The 14,453-nt window shown below is 49.2% G+C and overlaps 1 protein-coding gene across 2 annotated transcripts in view; it reads left to right on the forward strand.

Moving 5' to 3' along the window:
- The first annotated feature begins 2,087 nt into the window (after positions 1-2,087).
- The window catches only part of Ssx2ip (SSX family member 2 interacting protein), a 32,724-nt gene continuing 20,358 nt past the window's right edge, over positions 2,088-14,453 (forward strand). For both annotated transcript variants that reach the window (XM_051194887.1, XM_051194878.1), the window contains exon 1: positions 2,088-2,232. The gene's annotated coding sequence lies outside the window, so the exon portion shown is untranslated. The remainder of the gene's footprint in view (positions 2,233-14,453) is intronic.

The following is a 14,453-nucleotide window of genomic DNA, read 5'->3' on the forward strand; positions in this document are numbered from 1 at the left end:
CAGGTCTTAAACTGGAGGATGCCAAGGCAAGAGAGAGTAAGGAAAAGATTTCTTATGGTTGGCATGAGGACAGGCTTCCTATTAGATCAGTGAATCACAAAGAATGATCTGTGGCACCCAAAAATCCCCCAAAGGGAATCTGAGGTCAGAGCTACTTCTGTTATTACACTAAGGCATTTGCCTGTCTCACTTCATCTTAGTACACAATGGGGTGTTCCAGATGACACCAGAAACAGTGTCACAGATGGAATGTAGAAACAACTTGGAAATCTGTATCCCTCCTTCTGTCTTTGCATGTAAAGATACATGCAAAATTTTAAATACCATTAAATTTTAAAGCAATATAGATTTTCATTAAAATCTGTTTATGTTGACATTGATGTTTAAGGTATTTTTATTATTATTTCCAAAGTATGGTATTTATCCGCAGATGTGACCTATACAAAGGAAAGCTTTGGGACACCTTGGCACTTTAGTGTGAGAAGCAAGTCCTGAGACACAAAGGCTGAATACCTCTCATTCTTCCAGATAGGTTGAACTGACTGACTTAGCTAGCCCAGGAGTGAGTGTTCATTTCATTGGTAGAATGAAACGGTATAGATGGAATCTTAATTGCTGTTTCAAAGAACATATTCATATTAAGATGTTTTCCTGAGAAAGGAAAAAGAGTAACCTTTTGGAGAGTGGACAAAGGGACTTTCTAAATGCCCCTTGGGTGCAGAGGAGCAACCACACCCCATTAACCGGCTGGCTTGGGAATCAAAATACTCATTCTCGGTAATTAGTTTCTTACTAGTTTCAGCCCTGCATCCCAAAGCATCTTTATGACAATGGGTCCTTTCTGTTTCTGGCTGTCATCCATCTGTACTCAACAGCTAGTCCGTCTCCTTGTATCCATCTCTCATTTCTTCATCTTTCATCTGGGATTGTGGGTATGTGTAGTCCCCATTTCTCTCTCTTGTTCTTTGGTGGCAGTGGAATTCATACTTTTCTCTCTCTTTTCGCTGTTTTGGCCTCTAACTGCTCTCAGGAGCCACTTAAAAGCCTGAAACCCGTTTTCCTCCTCCTTGGTAAACCCCTCATCAGAACCCCACGACCTCCCCCCTTACTGTGATCTCTCCATCTAAACTCTCCCTTTCCTTGGGGAATTTTAGGCAGACGTCATAGGGAGGAGCAGGCAGACTTGGCCTTGTGCTTGCTGTTCCTATGTTTTCTTTGCACTCACCGTGTGGGCCTGGGAAGGTTGTTTATTTCCCCCTCCCACCAATTTGCAGTCCACAGGGGCCATTTCTTAGTTTTCCCCGTCCGTTGCAGCTGTCTCCTCCCTAGGCCCGTTTCTTCGCCCTAGTTTTATTCACTCTGCTTTACTCATATGACCCAGGCTAACCTCGAGCTCCCAATGCAGTGGAAGATGACCTTGAACATTGTTGGGTCAGAGACGTGCACCCTCCCGCGCGCGCGTGTCGTGTGTGTGGTCCTGAGGGCTGGGCTCAAGGACACTACACCCCGGCCCTAGCTTTGCACGGACTTCAGTATCACTGGCCACTACCTCCCTTCTCCAGGACCTGACCTAATTTTGGGAGCCCTCGGCGTCTCTGCACTCTGGCGAGAGCCCCCTCCTGCTCCTAGAGGAGCGTTGGGGTGCAGGGGGCCTCGGAGGCCGGGGCTCTGGGGCGCTAGGACCCTCCCTCCATCCGTGCATCCCTCCCTCCCTCCCTCCATCCCTCCGTCCCCTGCCCCCGGGGAGGGCTGGGGGCGGGGAGCGGCGGCCGGGTGAACCCGGGCGGAGTAACAGGTGCGGCGGCCGCAGCTGCGCCGGGGAGAGCGGCTCGCCGTTTGCTCGGGGTGTTCCGAGGCTTGTCCTCTCCGGACCAATGCGGGCCGCGGTTGTTCGTCGCCTGGCAACCGGCGGAGCCAATGGGCGGCGCCAGCGCGGGGCGGGGTGGGATGGGCGTCCGCCGCGGGGGGCGGGCGGAAGGCTGCGCGGAGCTGCGGGCGGGCGCGCGGGCGGGGAGCCGCTGCGGGCCCCGCGGGCTGCGGGAGGCGCGAGGCGCTCCGGGTGCCGGGGCCGTGACGGCGAGCGGCGCGCGGGATTGTGACGCGCAGCCGGGGAGGCCACCGGGCCGGCCGCGGGCGCAGCCACCGGCGCCGGCTCTGGGCGGGCTCGGCGCGGCCGTTGCGGCGGTTGGAGAGCGTTTTCTGCTGCCCGCCGCCTGCAGCGGGAGGTGCGAGGTAGGTCCTGGGGGCCCCGCGCGCCCTTGCGGGCTGTGACGCGGCCGCGGGTGGGGTCCCCTGGGCGCGCGGGCTCGGCGATTTCCCAGCCGCGGCCCCAGCGCTTGGCGAGTGGTCCGCGGCCGCTGCAGGGGACGCTCGCTTCGTAGGGGTCCAACCCCGCGTTTAGGGGAAGAACTTACATCATCGCGCCGGTGGGCTTGCTTGAGAAATTATTTGGCCTCCGATTTCCCAGTGCAGCTGCAGGACAGTGGAAGGCGAGCTCAGGTCAGCATGTGTTTATTGCTCTTGGTGCCGATCGCCGGGTTATGCAAGTCACCTGGGCCCAGGAAATAAAACTTGCCAAGTAATTCCCCATCAACACCAGTAGAGGAATCTGAACATTAAAGTCCCCGGTTCAGGCTCCTTAGTCCTGAGTGTCAGACTGAGGACTGGGAAGGCCGATGCAGTGTGAGAACTGGGATTTCCTAAGAGTCTAGACAGCATGGAAGGTGGGTGGGTGAGAGCCGCCTGGATTTGGGATGTGCTTCCATTCAGATTAGAGTCCAAGCCTGGAATTAGATGATAGCAGTGCTGCTGCGCAGCCCTCAAGGCTCTGAAAGAAAATCCGTCTAGTCCACGATTTGATCTTGAACTGGAAAGGTGACACATGTACGAAGCTGGATAAACTTTGAAAAGATCTGGATTAGAAACATGCTGTCTTGAAATTTAAAACTGAGGCAGATTCGTAAAACTTGGGTCTAGGTAAAACTTCATCCTCCCAGTTTCTTTACTCCCAGAGACCTCGGGGGCCCAGGGAGCTTACAGGGTTGTTTCAAACTAAACTAGTCGGAAAAGCTGTGATCTCATTTGGCACTTGGTCCCGCCTGGTGTGCCTGAAGGTTCCCCATACAAAATGGTTCTCTGAGCGGATTAGGAATGGATAGAATTCAAGCCAGGGCTTTTTTGGTGACTGGTGGGGCCTCTCCAGCTTAGTCATTTTACACCCTTCTGTCCCTTCCCATTCTCCGCCTGTACAGGGAAGATAATAAGACCCAGGGATTAAGTAACCGAGTTAAGCAGCTTGAAGATGAGTGGAGAGACTCGGTTATTGTAGATGAGATGTGGAGCTCTCCCCAAAAGGCAGTGATCCTTGCGATACGACTATTTGAAGTGCTTAGCATCCTGGCCTTGCTGAGGCAGGCATATACGAACAAAGTGGGAAAGTTAACTGTTTTCTTTTTTTAAAACAGAGGCCTCAAACCCAGCCCGTTCATAAAACCGGACAAACCTGCTCTTTGGCCCAAACTGCCTAAGATACAGATTCTGTGAAAGTGTCCTTGTTTAGTATTCATCTTTGGAGAAAGACTAGAAAACACCTTTCCACAGTGATTTGAATCCATTTCATGTTTAAATTGGAACAGTAAGCCTAGTGTGGCTTTTATCCCAGCTATACAGGAGCTGAGGCAGGAGGATAACTTGAGTTTAGGAGTGGAACACCATACTGATTCTGTTTAAAATCAACCCCCCCCCCTTCGTTCTAACTGTCCTCACCCATCCCTTGGGGAGCCAGACCCAGGGGCAAGTGTTGTGTTGTTGAGTAATGGGGTCACATGCTTCTTTATTTTGAAGCTGGGTTGCTTTCCCACTCCGCCTCCCTGGTATTTGGGATTTAGGCTGGGCTCAGTGGGCCCAGCTTCAGATGCAGTTTTAGTGATAGCTTCTATGTCTGTACAATAGCTGTGAACACCACTTGTTGACATGGCCATTTGTTCATAACAAGAGGCTGTGTGAGTTCTGTGTCTGGGTAATTACGGTTAGCTGGTAATGAGCATATATCTTATCTCAAATTCATGTGCTTATGGGATAAGTCAATAAAGAAATACGTCATCCATCTCATTATTAGTAACGGAAAAACCTAGATTCATACCATTTGATGCTGGTCCCGTATCTTGTATAGTGTAGGAGCAGATTTATTGTGTGTTAATAAGTATATTCTTTCAATAAACATTTCTTATCAGGTACTCAGCTGCTACTCGCCAGGTGTAAGGCTAGAGAAGATGCATTGCCCTGAATGTTTTGTACTTGGGGAGATGTATGTGAGGAGAAGGAGACGAATGGAAACATGGGTGGGCTTTAGAAAAGAAGGCATTCCAGATGTGTCCTGACAGGTACTCACCAAGCACCTGGTGCCTTCTGCCCAAAGCAGGTGCAGGTCACAGGTGGCTGAGGGCCTTCAGGTGGCTGCGTAGTTGCCTTAGTAATAACAGTCAAGAGCAGTTCTGTGAACCTTGACCAGAAGGCAATAAGGAATATCTAAACCGTTTTATTGGGGGATTATGTTGCTTCTGACACAGTAGAGTATGCCCACCCAAGTCAGTAATTGTCACAGTTCATGGGGCTGTAGACTTGGACAGTTCAGGTACTGCCTGAAAGCTGCTGCTTTTCAGCAGGCACTGTGTCTGAGCCCACAGAATCTGTAGAAGCAGCAACAGTCCCTTGCAAGCAGGTGGGCTTGCCCGTCACAAAAACACGGGACTTTATTATGGAAGCTTGGGCTTGTCTCACCTAGCTCTGAAAACTTAAATTGATTTATATTTTTTATTAATCTGTGTTCTAACACATGGCTTTTACGTCTATTCCATTCTATGTGTCTTAACTCACTCTGCTGGCCTCTCTCCTGAGCATGGGTTCCTCCCTATGACTTCCTCTCTCTCTGCCTGGGAGTCCCGCCCATCCTCTCCTGCCTAGCAACTGGACATTGAGCTTTTTACTATGCCAATCACAGCAACACATCTTCACATAGAATACAGATATCCCACAACACATGTCTTGTTGAATTGTGTTGTGTGGCCAGGGCTGGGTGGTAGAGCTCCAATGGTGGTGAAGATGCAGCCCACGGTGGGCAGTGGTGCAGTACAGGGCAGATGCAGCCCACGGTGGGCAGTGGTGCAGTACAGGGTAGAGCCTGAGCGCTGGGCTGGGTGGCCCAAACATGTCAGGAGGAACAGTGTGGGATTCAGAGATGAGAACAAGTTCTTAATGGAAGTGAAGCAGAATTGTCGATTACAGTTCTGAAGGGCTGCGCATGCCTCTCCTCCATCTTTTCCCCAGTGAGAGGCTGCGTTGCGGCACTGCTGGTCCTCTGCACTGCTGGTCCTCCCCCCGCACTGCTGGTCCTCCCTCCGCACTGCCGGTCCTCCCTCCGCACTGCCGGTCCTCCCCCCGCACTGCCGGTCCTCCCCCCCGCACTGCCGGTCCTCCCTCCGCACTGCCGGTCCTTCCCCCGCCCTGCCGGTCCTTCCCCCGCCCTGCTGTTCCTCCCCCCGCCCTGCCGGTCCTCCCTCCGCACTCCTGTCCTCCCCCTGCACTGCTGATCCTCCCTCTGCCCTGCTGATCCTCCCTCTGCACTCCTGTCCTCCCTCCGCACTGCTGGTCCTCCCTCCGCACTGCTGGTCCTCCCTCCGCACTGCTGGTCCTCCCTTTGCACTGCTGGTCCTCCCTCTGCACTGCTGGTCCTCCCTCTGCACTGCTGGTCCTCCCCCCGCACTGCCGGTCCTCTCCCGCACTGCCGGTCCTCTCCCCGCACTGCCGGTCCTCCCCCTGCACTGCTGGTCCTCCCTCTGCACTGCTGGTCCTCCCTCCGCCCTGCTGGTCCTCCCTCTGCTTCTCATGGAGGAGGAGGGGTGTAACACTGGCCGACTCCATGGGGCTGTGCTGATTGCACAAGTGTGTCCTGGTAAAACCCACTAAAGTAGTGTTCATCTGGGACACTTTCTGTGTGAAAAGTGTAATTAGCCAGGCCTGGTGACATATGTAATATCCTTGCAAGCTGGAGACCGAGGAAGAAGGATTCCAAGTTCAAGGCCACCCTGGGCTACTAGGTAATCCCTAGTACAAAAACAAAACAAACAAACTAAAGCAAAAATCTAAATGTGACTCACACAAAATCCTAAATTTAGATGAGGTTTTTGATATCTTTGTTTGTTTGTTTGCTTGTTTGTTTGTAACTCGATTGTGTAGTTCTTATGCGTGAACTTTGTGGATGATGTGTGTTTCGCATTGTCAAAGGCTGGGTGGGTCTTATGCTTGACTTCACTCTGCATTGAACACTGTAGGCATCTCTGTGTCCTGCCCGATCTTGTCTCTACAAGTCTCATTAACCTCCTTCCTCTGTTCCAAGCGCACTTTGTCTAGCACCAAAAAGAGTCTGTTACTTGAGAGAATGTTCTTTCCGCCCAACTTACTGCATATTTATTTTCCGTCCATTTTTCACCATTGTGACCATAAACTACTTCACTTCCCATGTCTTTCTTGATAATATTTTCTTTATAAAAGTATGTGTACTTGTGTAATGAAAATTGGGCCTTAGCATGGTGGTTCACACCTTTAATCCTAGCACTCAGAAGACATAGGCAGGTGGGTCTCTGTGAGCTTGAGGCTAGCCTGGTCTACATAGTGAGCTCCAGGACAACCAGGGCTACATAGAGAAGCCCTGTTTCAAACAAATAAATTAAAAAAAAAAAAAAAAGGTACTTTAGAATTTTCTTATTTAGTTCCTGGAATACAGTGATCACTAAAAAAGTATTTTTGTGTCAGGTTGCTAAAAATAGAACTTACTTAGAAATATTAAGTTTGGAGGAAATCTGCAAAATGTTGCTCTAAAAGAATTCCAGTCCTTTAATAGTCTCATGGTTTCGAGATGATCAGAACCCTGAGTTTACAGCACCTTGAGTGTGCTGTGACTATCTCTCTTTGTGGGATCCATAATAAGGAGGTGAGACGACCATCTAAGAAATGGTCAGCAAGTAGCCATATTATTGTGAGGGAGAGATGGGCTCGGGGAATCTCCACCATTCCCCCAGAATGCTTGCTAGTTAGGAGGGGGCCAGGATCCCGGAGTCCTAGAAGTTGTACCTAGTTGGGTTTTTCCCTTCCGGGCTTAGAGCTAGCTGAAGATAGAGTATCTCTTAGTTTCATCCATCGCTGCTTTCCTATGGCCATCTAAGGAGTGAGGGACTTAGCCACTGAGCCGAGCCGCATGGGGCGTGGTGGATGCGGGAGTTGTCATCTTCTCCGTTAGCGTTAGCTAGCATTACATAAACAGATGGTACATGAGTTCTTTATTCTCATGCCAAGGATTTTTTTTTCCAGTCTCTGGATAACTTCATAGATCCCTGAAACTGTAGCCAGAGCTTCTGATCGTTACACTTTTCAGGGAAGATGTAAAACAGTTGAATCCCAGAACCCTTGGCTCTTTGTACCCCGTGGCCTTAAGGACTGGAAAGAATTTCAATGTGCTGAACAGTATGCAGTTTAAAGTTTATAAAGGATTTTAGCTATGAAGCATGAACTAGTTTATGTTCCTTGGTTCATCACACGTGTGTGTGTCACACGGCGTGGGTGAATTTGTGCATAGCATGTATGCATGTGTAGGAGGTCAGAGGGCAGCCTCGGGTGTGGGTCGTTGGGTGCTTTCCACCTTTTGTTTGAGATGCTCTGTTACTGACCTGGGGTATGCCACATATTGATGCAAAGAACTTTAGGGAGATTCGTTACTTCCTTACTTTGGATACTTATCTATAGCTATAACCCTGGGAGAATATAACCGTTACAGTGCTCTAAAATCCACACACATCCTGGTCCAGTCTTGACTCAGAATATCCTGAGTAGATGGTGGGAGTTGTCTGAGCCCGTGTCAGCATTAGAAAATAGCCTGGCTAGTGATAGGGTCTCATGTGAGCACCCATGGGTTTGCCTGACTTTGCCTACCATCCTCTGCCCTCGGCGTTCCCATGGATCCCTGGAATCCAAAGTCAGTTCCTCGGGCTCATGAGACAAACTCTCATCACACAATCTTTTGTTAATTTGTTATTCATTTTAGTAATAAAGCCCATCAAATACAAAGGGGGCTTTAACAGTGACTCTATATAACTGTGTGCAGAACCCTCCTTCCCTTTTTATTCGGCAGTGATGGCTGACTTCTGCGTCATTCTTGTGTCTTGTAATACAGATGTATCACATCTGTTTTCCATATGTATAATTAAAAGCCAGGTGTTACATGCCCTGTCTCTTGGAATGATCTTTTTGTGGTGTGTGCTTTATAATTCATCTGTTGTGTGTCACTAGGTTTCCAATGGCTGCATAACAGCCCATCTTGGGAGTAGGTCCACTTGTCCCTTGTGCTGTTGGAGTGTGTGGGTTATGGTGGGGTCATGCCCTGAGCTGTGTGAAATGCTCTGCTGCTCATAGCACCACCTCCTGGAGTACCTGTGTCCTGCAGTCTGTCACGCTGCAGCAGTGATGGAGGGTGCGCTGCAGCAGTGATGGAGGGTGTGCACTGCAGTCTGTCACGCTGCAGCAGTGATGGAGGGTGAGCTGCAGCAGTGATGGAGGGTGTGCACTGCAGCAGTGATGGAGGGTGTGCACTGCAGCAGTGATGGAGGGTGTGCACTGCGTCTGTCACGCTGCAGCAGTGATGGAGGGTGTGCACTGCAGTCTGTCACGCTGCAGCAGTGATGGAGGGTGTGCACTGCGTCTGTCACGCTGCAGCAGTGATGGAGGGTGTGTGAGCATGTAATGATAACACGCAGTGTGAGGACTACACGCCGGGCCTTGCTACCTAGGTTAGATAGAAAGCAGCTTTCTGACAGCCACTTTTGGCTAAGAGCATCACTAAAACTTGTCACATGAAATCTTTTTTTGCATCCCCACATGATTTTATTCTGCCTTTGCCGAATTGGGAGATCAGACTAGAATCCTGTGTTTGGTGGGGTTTACAGATGAAGAGATTGCTGTTATTGCAGTGCAGGACCAGATGGCCAAGAGTGGTTGTGTGGACCAGGGCTGGAATCCCTGCAGGGCTCTGCTCCTCATTAGCCCTGTGACCCTGGATGCATTCATTACCTAACCCAGCTGCCCTAATTGTGTTAGTACTGCATACAGGGAAGGGATGCAGTGGGCTGGACTTCCGGATATCTGTGAGCGTTGTCCTTTGTCCTTTGCTTAGTTCTGCACCTGCTGTCTAATTAAGTGCCTGCAGCAGACTTAAGAAATAGATGTTGTGGCCCTCATCATGCAGGTGAGGAGACCAGCTTGGAGAGATGGTTTGTGGGAAGTGACTTAGTCAGAATAGGATCCCAGACACGTGGCCAGGCCTAGGAGGCCATCATGGTTTACACTGCATTCCCTAGCTGCAAATCTTCCTGATAGCCATAAACTCAACATGAAGGCAAATCAATAAGGATAATAGTAGTGTTTCCACCTGGGCCCTGCTGGTATGTGGTGCTGTTTTCTTTATGAAGAATCCATGCCCGTGTAAGCTCTGCATGCTTACCAGTTACATCACGGGGGCTCTTCTCCAGGGTTCGCATCTGTGGAACATGTCTGTCGTACTGCTTCATACAAGTGAAATGATCTAGATTTTAAATTTGTAAAACTAAGAGCTTGAATTTAGTGTATTGCTGTGCTTGTAGTAAGCAGAGGTGTTTGTGATGCAATTAAAAGCTATAGTCTCCTTTAGAATGAAATTGTAATTAAAAGTGTTACTCATATTTTAAATAACCAAATTTTGTTTTTGAGATTAGTGATATAAATAAAGCATGATAACTGAATCTTCAAGTTCTATGACTGAATATAGAAGATTACTAATGTTTAAAGATTGAGTTTTAACAATTTTATTTTTGAATCCAACAATCTGGTAACTCAACTTGGTGATATTTTGGCAGAAATGTTAGTGAACTATCTAAAACCATGTGAGTATCTCGGAGGCCAGCTGGCACCATGTGACTGTGTCCCTGGGTAATGGAGACCTGTCCGTTCCTGACTCTTGATGGGTGTTGTTGTTGAATTCTGATGAGGTTTTCGTTGCGCCTTCTCAAGCTTGAATTGCAAGTCCGCTTGGAAAGAACACAGAGGATGCACTGTGCAAAGAGGCTTTGCCATGAAGGTGTGGTTTCTGCCACATTCCTTTTCCCTTTGTAGGTAAGGACAGACCCTGGGTGGGCAGGGCAGGAGAGATGTGCATTACATAGTACCTCCTCGGGTATTGGCTCAGCATCCGCCAGTTCTTCCCATCGCCGCTTTCCTTCGCACACGTTGGCCAGTGTGGATGGCCACACTGACTTGTCACGGGCTGTTCACTGGAGTTGTCATTGGTTACTGTTGATCACTTATGGGTGTATTTAGCAAAGAGTGTAGCTGAAGATGAAATAGTAAGAATGTGAGAGGTCAAGGAAGAGGGTTGGTGGCTGGGCTAGCAGAGCTCTGTGGGGCCTGGAGTCCTTTAGTCCTGCTGTATGTCAGGGCCTTGGCTACAAAGACCAAAGATGGAGACAATTCCTACTTCTCATAATATATAAATCCAGTCATTTGAATTTGCAGCTCCTGGTATCATTTATAGTTCCATTTCATCAAGATGTATTTAAAGTCGTTTCAGAATATCTACTAATGAATAACAAATTATTCTAAAGTTTACCAGCTTAAGAGAGCAAGCATGCATTATCTCCCAGCTTCCACATAGCAGGAATCTGGGCACAGCTTAGCTGAATGCCTTTGGCTCAGGCTCTCATCAGGGGTCATCACTTAGGTATTAACCAAGGCTCAGGCAAAATCCACTTCGAGCTTGGTCCTGGCTCTTGGCTGTGTCCTTTTGGGCACAGATGTCAGTTCCTTGTCACATTGGCTGTCAGGGCTGCTCACAGCAGGATGGCTTGCTTGGTCCAGAAAAGAGCCTGACCGTGCAGGAAAGGCTTACTTAGTGGAACCACACATTCATAGCCCGGTTTTCAGAGTGAAGACATGTCATGTCACCTGTACTGTAGACGATGCTCACCAGATCTAGCTGTTCTCCAGGTGCAGAATGACCCAAGGCTATCCCACCCACAGGAACGGTGCTGAGGGGTGCGTAGAGCCTGCCTACACCAAAGCTCTGCAGATTGTTGGTGTGTTGGGAACCTGAATCTTCAGAAAGGATAACAAACTTCTCTGGTGGAAAGGATGGATGGGTATAACTAATCAGAACTCAAATGTTTGTGTGAAATGTCTTAGTGTCGACGTGCAGAGACAGTTAACAACAGGCTTGCCTAGATTTGAGACTGAGTTCTGCAGGAATGGTGTGTTCTGGGTGAAGTGACTTGAAATTGATGAGAGGAGCTCACTCTTGTGCGTGTCTTTCTGACTTGTCGGCATTGTAGGTGGCTTCCGCACACTGTTGAAAGGTGGGAGTAGGCAGCTAGGCGCCCAGAGCGCTGAAAACACAGGTAGCTCAGGCACCCAGCTGGTCTCTCTGATCCCCAGTTTCCGGCATTTGACACAGGAAACCTAAGCATGAACTAAATCTGCCATGAAGCATGATGAGTTTGGGAAATGTGTCTTTCTGGAAAAGCCTTGCTTTTGGGTGAGAGAATGCACAGTGGGAGCCAGACGCCGGGCGGGCGCGAGCAAGCCTCAGGTCCCAGGGCAGAGAGGCTGGGCCCCTCCCTCTCTGCGCCTGCCTCTGTGAAGACAGAGCAACACTGAGGGCTCTGCTTCCTGGTTTCCTGTCTGGATTCCACCCTAGAAACTGCTGCTAGATCACTCTTCAGCTTCGAATAATTACTTCTCTCAGAGGGCTACACAGCCGTCCCTCGCTGTGTTTGTGTGTGAAGGGCACACTACATTGGCGCCCAGAACCAGCTGCTTCAGAAGTGGTTATGGAGCCTTTTTACTGAAGTTACTGCTATTTTCTGAAATTAATACGATTTTCTCTTATGGAGACTGTTGATAGGCGTCTGTGGTGGACTATCTCCCATAGGAGAGTTCATCAGCCTGCAGATAGTGAGTAAAATGGCATCTCTCTGACATGAAAAGAGAAAGATTTTTGTTTTAAGCCGTCTGGGGATGAACCCACGACCTTCCATTCTAGGACTACACCCCAGCCTGAGAATGCTGGCGTTCTCACGGGTTATATTGTAGAATTTTGTTCCCTCAAATCTTAGATGGATGAAATAGACTTGAGTGTCACTTAAGTTCTTGCTATTTCGGTTGTAAAATGTGCACCTGCACCCGACTGTCTTGGAGTCTGAATGGCTGTCCTAGCCAGTGATGTCTGTCCACGGTGAGAACGAAGTCAGAGATTGCCAGGTCCAGATTACTTGACCACATTGTTGTCATTAACTCTTCCCTCTTTTGAAGTGCCAGTAATACTGTGGGTGTAGCCAAACCTGCAGTGGTGTGATTTGTCATTGGTTGTTGTGGTCTCGTACAACGGATTGCTTGATTGTGGTGAATCTGTAGTGTGAGCCCTTGCTGGAGTAGCAGCCTTCAGGACAGCCCATGCTTGCCTTTGGTGTTTCCACGTTGCAATGGGTTTGTGGTAGTGTGAGCCTTGTGCTTCATGGAGATGCTCCTGTTACCTTTTTCTTTGAAATTAGCCTCAACCAGTTTTAATATCATAAAAATAAAATCTTAGGTTGAGCTATACAATACGACGTGTAGTGTGAACTAACCTCTTGGGTCTCTGGTATGTATTATCCTTGAAAACAGCTGGTAGAGCAACTTCTCCCAGATGTTTGTCATGGTGTGTAATTTGGTCCTTCCTTGGACTGTGTATGTTTGTGTGTGCATGAGAGGGGTGGGGGAGGGGGAGAGGGGAGAGCTAAGCTCAGACACAGAGGCCTTCATTTTAAGGAGCAGGTGAGTGATCTCACTCTGGTCCAGTCTCGGTGAGTGAGGAGAGCCACGCAGCTCTTTTCTCTCAGGCGTTCTTGGAAAGAGCTGATGTTCTGTTCTTTCATCTCCTCAGCCCTGCAATTACAGTGACTTAGGTCACTGCTAGTGTCTATGCGGACAGCCTGTTACAGTGGACTAGATCTCTATCCAGTGTCTATGCGGACAGCCTGTTACAGTGGACTAGATCTCTATCCAGTGTCTATGCGGACAGCCTGTTACAGTGGAGTAGATCTCTCTGTCTGCTGTCTATGCGGACAGCCTGTTGCAGTGGATTAGATCTCTGTCCAGTGTCTATGCGGGCAGCCTGTTACAGTGGAGTAGATCTATGTCCAGTGTCTATGCGGGCAGCCTGTTACAGTGGACTAGATCTCTGTCCAGTGTCTATGCGGACAGCCTGTTACAGTGGAGTAGATCTATGTCCAGTGTCTATGCGGGCAGCCTGTTACAGTGGACTAGATCTCTGTCCAGTGTCCATGCGGGCAGCCTGTTACAGTGGAGTAGATCTATGTCCAGTGTCCATGCGGGCAGCCTGTTGCAGTGGAGTAGATCTCTGTCCAGTGTATATGGGGACATGAGTTCCAGGTCTCCCTAATCTGTGTCCCCTTTCCTTGAGAGCAGTGGTGCATTTCTGCCTGTCTTGGAATCCTGTCCCTTACAGGAGCAGAGATGTCTAGGTGATGAGTGTGACAGCTGCTCTTGGTTGTCACAGCCACTCACAGATGTGAGTGCACATCCAGAAAGAACTGCCTCATGGTGAAGACCCACTCTGATTGGGCAGCTACATCCCATAGGCTGGCGTTCTGGACTGAGGGAGAAAGCCTGTTCGTGTGCATACTCACATTCTCATACCCCATTCCCTCCCGGGTGATGTACCTGCCCACCCTCTTCCCTCCCTCCCTCTCTGGTAGGATGAACTCTCTGAGCCTGTGAGTCCAGACAAATCCCCCTCCCCATTGTTTATATCAGATAGCCGGTCTTGGCAAAGAGGAATATGGACACAGTGAACTCAAACTAATTCCTCGCCCCTTGTGCCAAGCAGTGTGATAAATACTTCATGCATGGCCTCACTTAAGGACACGAAAGTACATGTTACCATTATGAGACATGACCAGTGAGAAACAGGGCTCAGAAGGGATGTCGTCTACCCAAAGCCAAGCTCCACAGACACACAGGTTGTGTTTTTCTTAGAGCCCTGAAGGCCCAGACTGAAAAGTTAATGTGTTTTTCTCACTTGAAGACTCACCCTTTTTACCTTTCTTCATAGTTCTAATCCCTAAGCTGTTTTTGCTCCTGTAGTGGTCCGTGCTCACCTTTCCCAGAATGTGAACTCTGGAGAATTTAGCTTCCCTTGTGCGGAGACTCTGCCTGCTGTGTGGTGGCAGTGGGGCTTCGGATCAGACTTAGAGTGAGGGCAGGCCGTGACTCGCCTTCACAAATCATGTCAGTTTCTGTCCATGCTAAATATTCAGAGAAGCGTTAATGGGCGTGGGTCTGTATCCCATGGTATGTTAAGATATACTGTGGCATGCTAT

This window comes from Phodopus roborovskii, unplaced genomic scaffold (assembly GCF_943737965.1).
Source record: "Phodopus roborovskii unplaced genomic scaffold, PHOROB, whole genome shotgun sequence".
In the NCBI taxonomy this organism is placed as follows: Eukaryota; Metazoa; Chordata; class Mammalia; order Rodentia; family Cricetidae; genus Phodopus; species Phodopus roborovskii.